This window comes from Manacus candei, unplaced genomic scaffold, assembly GCF_025592945.1.
Source record: "Manacus candei isolate 608988 ecotype Guabito, Panama unplaced genomic scaffold, ASM2559294v1 h1tg000119l, whole genome shotgun sequence".
Taxonomy (NCBI): Eukaryota; Metazoa; Chordata; class Aves; order Passeriformes; family Pipridae; genus Manacus; species Manacus candei.
In genome coordinates, this window is record NW_026138167.1 from 4,959,239 (window position 1) to 4,968,389 (window position 9,151).

Below are 9,151 nucleotides of genomic sequence, written 5' to 3' on the forward strand. Positions count from 1 at the left end.
AAGGGAAAAAGGATCCATCCTAGGCAGGCCGTGCTCACCCCCTGCATTCCTCCAGCCTTTGATGTTTACAGTTCTCATCCCTGCTGGACACCCAGCCTGTTCCCAAACAACCCCTGTTCCTGTTCTCTCTCTGTGTCTCCCCTCACAACTCCCCTCCTCTAATCTCCAGCTGCCCAGGCCCCTGTTTTTGAGGGGCATTCCTGGGCTGCTGTCCCCCCCTTCTTTATAAATGAAGTACCAAGAGCCCCAAGTACAGAGAGGTCTGCAGGGAATCAGTGCCAAGAGCTGCCTGTGCCTACCTGTGTTCCTGCAGTTCTCCTTCCTGTTCTCCCTGGGCTGGAGAGACCTACCTGCCCTGTGTTTATTGGAGCAGAGGGATGGGATTACATTGGTGCAGAAGGTTTGTTCACAGACACTTGATTTCTGACAGGCAGTGCCATTTGCCTTTTGCCTTTCCCAAGTTTTTCCAAGTGCTGCCCAGCACGGGGATCCGTGTGCTGGGACAGTGATTGGCAGGAGGAAGGGGAGCCTTGGCCTCACCTGCCCAGCTCAGGTGGGTGGCAGAGAATTGGGGTGGGCTGGCAAGGCATGAACATATTTCTGAGTTCTGGGGTGCCTCGAATCCTCTCCCTGTCAGCTTCCTCTCCCTCATTTCCTGGGCTCCAGCATCCCAGGTGTCTCTTCCTTTGCCCAAAGTCCAGTGGCAGAGGATTGACTAACTACCAAGGGGGGTTTAGAATGAAGAAGGTTCTGTTCAAATGGGGCAAGGAATGCAGTGAGAAAGATGAGCCTCCTTTTAGTGCCTGAAGTAGAGAGGAATAAAAATGCTGGAAAAGGCCACGTTTCATTTGTTGTCCCCCCTGGATTTTTCATGGCTCAAACTCTCCAGTGAGCAATTGAAGAGAAGGGTGAAGGGCAGGAGCCTTTGACTTGCCCAGTGCACTTAATTGCCTTGTTCTCCTCTCTTCCAGGCCAGGCCAAAGCCCTGATCCAGCCCAGCTCTGCCAAGTGCCCTGGGCTGGGAGCAGCCAAAGGCAAGAGGCTGCAGCCCCGCCGGCCGGGCTGGGGGCTCCTGGTGCTGCCCGTGGGGTGGGGTAAGTCAGAGGGACACCTTTCTGTCCTCCTGGTGTTGGCATTTGCTCCCTGGGCCCTGGATGTGTAAGGAAGGACGGAGTAGCAGGGAAGGGGAGTATTTCCAAACTGTCTGAATGTTGTCCCCAGGTTTGGGATGGAGCAGCGATGGGGGTGGTTGGGTTTGGCCTGGGCCGGTCAGGATCAGCCAGAAACGACCCACCAGACCCCTGAACCCTCACTGGACCTGTCCAGCCCCTCAAGTCATTAATTTTCAACAGAGGACAAGCAAGTGTTGGTACTTGCTTCTGATCTGTGGAGAATTTCCTTTGGAATGATCAAGCAGGGAATGTATCCCTGCAAAGCATCTTTTTGGGTCTTTTGTTTGTTTATTTGTTTGTTTGTAATTTCCTCTCTGGCTTCAATGAGTTTGGTGTGCTCCTGTTAAGGAAGCAGCATGTTTTTATCTTGAAATTTGGGGTGGTTTGGTTTGTTTAGGCTTTTTCCCCCACTGACTCGGGCCTTCCGTGCATAGTCCGTGTTGTCCTACAGGACTGTTCTGGTTCTGGGTCAGAGAGAGAGAAGGGAAGTGGCTTTTCCTCATCTTGGATGTTTCCAAGCAGAAGTGGGACATCGTCCTGCCCCTCCCCAAAGCACTGCAGGCACCTGGGAGTAGCTCAGGGCTGGCCCAGTTCTCTGAGACAGAACCATGGGGGAGAGGTTTAAGTATTAATCACATCTCTGGTGTCCCTCGGTTGCAAAGATTGGGTCCTCCAGTCCCAGAGTGTTAAGGAAAACAAGGAACTCCTGTTCTTCATGGCAAACCTTCTGTTATTGCTTGTGCAGTCTATGGGTTCTGTTGTCTGAGTTCCTGTCCAGGATCATTCTAAGAGAACCTGTTAGAAATTTAGAGGTAGGATTAGAATTTGGGTCTGTTGCCTACCCAGCTGCCTCCAAGTCCTGATGGACTGGAGTGATGAGTGCTCTCAGCCCAGGCTACTTCTTAGTATTGTGGCTTTCCCTCAGCTGTGGGTGAGGAATTGTGCAAGCAAGGCCTGTGTGCCCGTGGGTGTCTCCCGTGTGTGTCCGTGTGGCAGGGCTGGGACAAGGACTCGTGCAGGGACCCAGCTGGCACTGGAGCTGCTGCCATCCTGAGCCACTGCCAAGGGCTGGGGAGAGACCATCTGGGAGGCTGTTCCCAGGGTTCCATTGGAGCTGGATCTCCCTCCAGCTGCAGCAGCCAGGGGAGGGTTCTTCCTTGTGCAGCCCAGTGGCTTCTGCTCAGGCTGGCCCAGAGTGGGGCTGGGGCAGGTTCTCCAGGGAACTGGAGCCAGCCCTGAACGGGGCTCTGGAGAGCAGGAGCTGCAGGGACTGAGGTTTGCAAAGCTGGGCTGAAGTTTGTCAAAGCAGCAGAAGATTGTCATTCCTGTGGGTTTGTGGAGTCCGTGTTGGTGCCCAAGAGAACTGGGTCAGACTGGGCTTTGTGGTCCGAGAGCTGCAGCCCTAAATTTGGCAGGCTGTGTGTGCTGGCAATGAAGTGCTATCCCAGAGGCTGATGGTTTCTGTCTCCAGGGATGCCCAGGACGCTGCTAATGCCCAGGGATCTGCTCTGGGTCCAGGCTGTCCGTGCTGGAGGGCCCTGGTGGCTGCAGTCCCTGAGCCCACAGAGACAGAGAGAGCCCCGGCCCGAGTGGCCTTTGGCACCTTGTCCTGAATTTGGGGTGAGCCTGGGAGCGTGTGGAGGGTGAGAATGAGGGCTGTGTTTCCAATACATCATCCCTGGGAAGATCCTGTTGTTCCAGAGCACTGGGGACAGTTTGGGCTTGGCAGCTTCAGAGCTGGATTGGAGCAGTCCCTGAAAAGAATCAGGAGAGTGGAGGTTTGTCCCAGTGGTGCTTTCACACCCCACTTGACTGTCTGGGCTTTGTGTTTGAGGTTGTCCTGTATTTGCTCTGCAGATAAGGGGCCCTTCCCAATTCAGCCCAGCAGATCCCAAGGGCTCTGACAGGAATATTTGTTCTTTCCTTCCCTTTGGGATAACTTCATCTCCAAACTGCCATGAGCAATTCCTTAATTTCTTCTGGAGAAAACCAAGTGTCAGAGGCAGTTTGCCAAGGAGCCCAGAAGTGTCTTTGGAGCAGAGAGTGCTGCCAGCTCTGTGTGCCTGTCCCCAGCCTGGCACTGCCCACAGGGACACACGGGGCACTGACCATTAGAGGGGACAAACCCACTGCCTGCCAGAGGGTTTGTCCTGGGCCAGTCAGGCCTTGGGCAGGAACTGGACTGGGCAACTCCATCAGCTGGTCTTCCCCCACAAAGCCCCATCCCCTGGGCATTAATGACGTGCCCTGTGCCCACCGCTCACTGTTCACCCAACTGAAACCAGAGCAAGGCTTGCTTTGCTTTGAACAACTTAAAGTAAGTTTAAAACAAAATAAATAACTTTTTTCTTCTTTTTTTTTTTTTTTCTTTTAGATGCTGGAATTGCCTCTCTGGATGTGTGCTGAGCTCTGGCTGCAGGGGACTGTCAGGCCTTGGTGGCTGTGAGTTCCTGTTCTTCTCCCTGGGAAACTGGAAAGAGTTATTCATTAGATTGCAGAAATATTTTCTGAAACCTGTCCCCCTCTTTGTGCCTTTTGCTGACAGATCTTCTCTTTCTGCCTTTGCATGTAGAGCTGTTCCCTGATGTCCATTCACTGGCCTGAATTCCTTGCAGCTCCCAGCTGGGGAAACCTGGGAGAACATGGTAGGGACAGAGGTGACATTTGTAGCTGCAAACTTGGGATAATTTTGAGGGGACCCATCAACTGTTTCTGAAGGAAAAGGTGAGGTGCTGCAGAGGGGAGGGAGGTGGCATTTTGGAGGGGTCCCACTGAGGGGGGAGTGGAGAGCCTGGGGCTGGAGTGTGAGTTCTTAAAGAGGGAAGAAGGGAAGGATGCTTGGGAGGGAAACACTCAGGGAATGTGTAGGGATGGAATGGAAATGTGGGGCATCAGGAAGAGAAAATGGATGATGTAGAGGAAGGGAAATGTTGGGTGTAAGAGTTGATCTCATCTGTAGAGGACAGAAGGACCATTTAGAGATAAAGTGAGGCAGTCAGTGTTGGGCAGGTAGGGAAAATTTGTGTTTGTAAAATTTCAGGTCACCTGTAGCCGAGAGGATGTACCTCCTGATGGACACTGAGGCAGTCAGCAATGGGCAGGACGGGGGGAAACCTTTGGGGGTAAAACTTGAGGTACCGTCCAGGGCAGAGAGTGAATATTTTGAAGGATAAATGAGGTACTCAGTGGTGGACAGCTGGGGAGTGTTTTAGGGTAAACTTGGGGTAGCCCACAGAGCAGAGAATGAACATGTATTTGTACAAATGAGCTGATTACATGTGGGTAGGTAAGGAGAATTTTGGCAGTAAAATCTGTAGCAGAGAGAATGAATACCTTGGGGTAAAGTGAGGCAGTCAGTGTTGGGCAGGTAGGGAAAAATTCTGTTTGTAAAATTTGAGGTCACGTGGAGCAGAGAATGTACATCCTGAGGTAAACTGGGGTAATCATTTGTGGACTCGTAGGGAAAATTGGGTGGGAAATATCTGAGGTAATCTGCATGGTAGAGAATGAATATTGAGAGGTGAACATGAGGTACTCAGTGGAGGACTTGTAGGGAAAATTGTGGGGGTCAAATCTGTGGGGGTTAAAAAGGAGGTCCATTCTCTCCAGGGCAGGGAATGAACACATTGAGGTAACCTGAGGTGATGAGTGGTGACAGACAGAGAAAACTGTGGGTGTTAAAGTTCAGGTGATCTGCTGGGAAGAGAAGGAACCTGTTGAGGTAAAGATGAGGCACTCGGTGGCACACAGGTCTGGAGAGGTTTGAGATAAGCTTGAGGTGTCTGTGGGGTGCAGAATGACCCTCTGTAGGTACAAACAAGCTGGTCAGGTGTGGACAGGTAAGGCAGATGTTGGGAGTAAAATGTGGGGCAATCTGTCCCAGAGAGAATGACCATTATGGGGTGACCTGAAGCAGTCAGCTGTGGGCAGGGAGGGAAATATTTGGGGGTAAAACTTGAGGTAATGTCAAGGGTAGAGACTGAATATTTTGAAGGATAAATGAGGTACTCAGTGGTGGACTCTTAGGGAATGTTTTTAGGGGAAACTTGGGGTAGCCCACAGAGTAGAGAATGAACATATATTTGTACAAATGAGCTGATTACATGTGGGTAGGTAAGGAGAATTTTGGCAGTAAAATCTGTAGCAGAGAGAATGAATAACTTGGAGTAAAGTGAGGCAGTCAGTGTTGGGCAGGTAGGGAACATTTCTGTTTGTAAACTTTGAGACCACATGAAGCAGAGAGAATGTACACCATGAGGTAAACTGGGGTAAGCAGTTGTGGACATCTGGGGAAAATTACAGGGGTAAAACTTGAGGTAATGTCCAGGACAGAGAACGAATATTTTGAGTTAAAACTCTGGGGCTTTTGAATGAGGTTACCTCTGTACACTCCTAAACATTCACTGGTCAGATGATGTGACTAATCCATCTGTTCTAGAACAAGCAGCAGTCCCAAGCATTGAGGCCATGTTGCTGAGAACACAGCTGCACTGGGCAGGACACGTCTCCAGGATGAAGGACCAACCACCCCCTCCCTAAGATCCTGCTCTACGGTGAACTTGCCACCGGCTGCCGCAAGAGAGGAGCCCCGAAGAGAAGACACAAGGTCTCCCTGAAACAACATCTCAGCCCTGGCCATATTGATCATCATAACTGGTCTGCTCTGGCCTCCAGTCGGGAGGTCTGGAGACACAGCATCTCTGACGCTGCTGATGCCTTTGAGAACGCAGCAGGATCACCCCTGAGGAGAAAAGACACCGCAGAAAGAACCGTGTCTTGCAGAATTTACCACCTAAGGAGTCTCTCTGCTGTGCCTTTTGCAACGGGTCGTGCCTGTCTAATATTGGCCTTTTTAGCCACCAGCACGCTTGTGACAAAGGTGGGTAGAGCCCTTCCCAAATCTTCGTTCGTGAAGCCTGGCCATGATCTCCAGGGGACAGAAAGGACATCGTGAGGTCAACTGAGGGAATCAGTGGTGGCCAGGTGGGGACATTTAGGGCAGAAGTCTTTGAGGTCATCTCCAGGGTCCAGAATGAATCCTGAGAGGTGCAGAGGAGGCAACCTGGAGTGGACACTCCAGCAGGCCCAGAGAGGATTCTGGGGGTAAAATGTGTGGCAGTGTCTGGCAGAGAGAATGAACGTTTTGGGATCAACTAAGGCAGTCATCAGTGGACAGGTAACACTTGAGAAACTCTCCAAGGTGGAGAATGAATATTTAGAGGTCAAAAGGAGGTAGTCAGCGGTGAGCAGGTGGGGAAAGTTTTGAGAGTAAACTTGAGGAGGTCTGTAGGGTAGAGCAGGAACATATTTAGTTATACATGAGGTGATCAGCTGTGGAGAGGTAGGGAAAATTGTGGGGGTCAAATCTGTGGCAATGTGCAGCAGAGAGAAGGAACATTTTGGAACGAAGTGAAGCAGTCAGTAGGGGAGAGGCAGAGAAATATCTGAGGGTGAAACTTGAGCAAATCTGCAGGGCAGAGAATGAATATTTGGAGGTCCAAAAGAGGTAATCAGGAGTGTGCAGGTAGGGAAGACTCTGGGGGTTAAAAAGAAGGTAATCTCTAGGGAAGAGAATGACTCTTTTGTGTTCAAGAAGAGGTAATCAGGAGTGGGCTGGAAGGGGAAAGTTTGGGGGTTAAAAAGGAGGTTGATTCTCTCCAGGGCAGGGAATAAACACACTGAGGTAACCTGAGGTGATGAGTGGTGAGAGACACAGAAAACTGTGGGTGTTAAAGTTCAGGCGATCTGCTGGGAAGAGAAGGAATGTGTTGAGGTGAACTGAGGGTCTCTGCAGTGGCCAAGCAGGGAAATGTTGGGCTGAGCCCTGAGTTGCTCCTGTGTGGGGGGCTGCAGCGAGGCCGAGCCCTGGCCCTGATTTGCCAGCCATGGGCAGGGGGCTCTGTGCCAGCCGGGGGAGCAGCGGGGCCCCCGTGGTAGAGAGGGCAGGGGGGCTGTGGAGCTGCCCCGGGGGGAGCGGGGGGGCCTTTCCTGGGCCGCCTCCAGCCCCCCTCGATCCCCGGGGCTGCGCTGCCACCCAAGGCTGTTTGGGGCAGAGAGTGCTGCCAGCTCCGTGTGCCTGTCCCCAGCCTGGCACTGCCCACAGGGACACAGTAGGCACAGATCATTGGCCCAAGTTGTGTTTGCACCAGCTGGGGCCAGAGGTGCCAGGCAATCCAAAGCAAACCCTGCTCAGCCTCCAAATCCCAGGGGAAGTTCTCCAAGCTGCTCATTGAGGGACTAAAGATACATTGAAATGGCACCAAGACACTACTAAGTTTCCTGGGAATCCCAGTATTGCTGTCCTAGAACTTTTAACAGCTTTTTAAGCTTTTTATGACAAGAATGGCTTTCTTCCTTTGATTGAATTCTGCAGTAGGATTTGGGGTTTCTTTGGATTCTGAATCCCTCCCAGGGCCCCTGACACTGGTCAGGAGCGGGCAGGACAAACAGAGTCAGAGCTCCTGGCAGGCACAGGGGCTTTCCCCCAGAGTGGATCCAACTGCTGCCCCCAGCCTGGCCAGGCGGGATCTGCTTTGGCTCCCGGCTTCTGCCAGAGACAGAATGTGTTCCCTGGATTGCAATGAGGATCCCGTAGCTTCATCTGCTGGAGGTTCCCTGGGCAGCTGATCCACTCTGCCCCGTGTCCTGCTCTCAGTTCCTGCCCAGCCAGAGCCATCTGTGCCAAGGGCACGAGCACTTACAGCCTGGATAGGGAATGGGGGACTGGTTTGTGCACAATTCACCTAGAAAGTCAAACAAGGGGATTGTTGGAGTATCTGGCTCCTTAGGGAACCTGCTGGGAGTAGAGAAGAACTGTCCCTGGGGAAAGACAAAAGGAGTTGGTTGGGACTCGGATTGTCCCCTTGGGAGATGCTGGTTGCTGGGATGCAGACAATGCCCTCCCTCAGGCTGCCAAGATCTCTCAGTGCAGGGGCTTTTGCCGACAGGGCAGCACAAAGATTGTTCTCTGCGGGGGGCCCAGGTTTGGGTTCCGGTCTCAGCTTTGCGGGTTTGGATGAATTCTACCTACAGCCTGCAATTCCATGGGGAATTCCTGCTGGAACAGCCTCCCAGTGCCTCCTGGAGCCCGGCTATTCCCCTGCAGAGCTGCCGCTTTAAGGCCAGGTTTGCCGGGAAGCAGCCGCGGTTCCAGGTTTGCTCAGCGGGATCGGGACAAGGCCAGGTTGATGTTGCCCCGACTTTGCTGTTTGTAACCCTCCTGCCCCGGCCCCGCTGGTGTCCCTGGGGGGACTTGAGCGAGTTCGCTGGAATTGGGCCGGTTTTCCGCCCCGGGTCGGGCTCCAGGGGATGTGTTGGCCCAGGAGAAGGCGGGGGCCGGACGCGCTCCCGGCCCGGGGCGAGGCAGCCCCTGAGCACGGGCGAGGACGTCTCTCCAGCCGGGAAGCCGCTGTCCCTTCGGAGCCCCGGCGCGTTCTTTTCCCCGAGGAAAGGGATGCACATCCCTGCCTTCAGGGCACCTCGGCTCTGACCCACCCGTTCCAGCTGTCCGCGGGTTCTGCAGTTGCGGTTGGGTCCCCGAAAAACTGCGAATTGCCTCCAAGCCCAACTTTCTCCGAGCATCCCCTTTTCTTTTCGGGCATCTCCGAGGGCTCTCGCTCGGGATTTAGTGCCGCTGAGGGCACATGGCCCTGGCTTTAAGGCTGCTGCTGGCTGCTGGGCTCCGGCTGGAAGGGCAGGGATTTGGGGCGGGCGGGACACACGCGGGGGGCGCGGGGGAGCTCTGGGAGGTGGGCCCTGGGAACGGCTGCCCGCGCTGCTCTGCAGCCCCGCCGTGCCGACACTGCCGAGGGCCGGCTGGATTCTCTGGGTCCTTCTGGGCTGGCGCTGGGGCGTGTCCAGGGTGAGGCATCTCAGGGGACCCGTCCAGAGCAGCCCCCGGCTGAGGAGCCGCGGGCTGCCCTTTGTCCGTGCCCACCGCAGTGCCCGTGGCCGGTTCCCACCCCTGGGATGTGCGTTTG

General features: G+C 53.8%; 1 long non-coding RNA gene across 1 annotated transcript; it reads left to right on the forward strand.

Annotated features, from left to right (window-relative positions):
- The first annotated feature begins 4,156 nt into the window (after positions 1 to 4,156).
- On the forward strand, positions 4,157 to 7,676 carry LOC127462040 (uncharacterized). Its single transcript, XR_007900283.1, has 3 exons — positions 4,157 to 4,212; positions 4,571 to 4,721; positions 6,514 to 7,676. It is a non-coding gene; the product is annotated as an uncharacterized LOC127462040 (long non-coding RNA).
- The last annotated feature ends 1,475 nt before the right edge of the window (positions 7,677 to 9,151 follow it).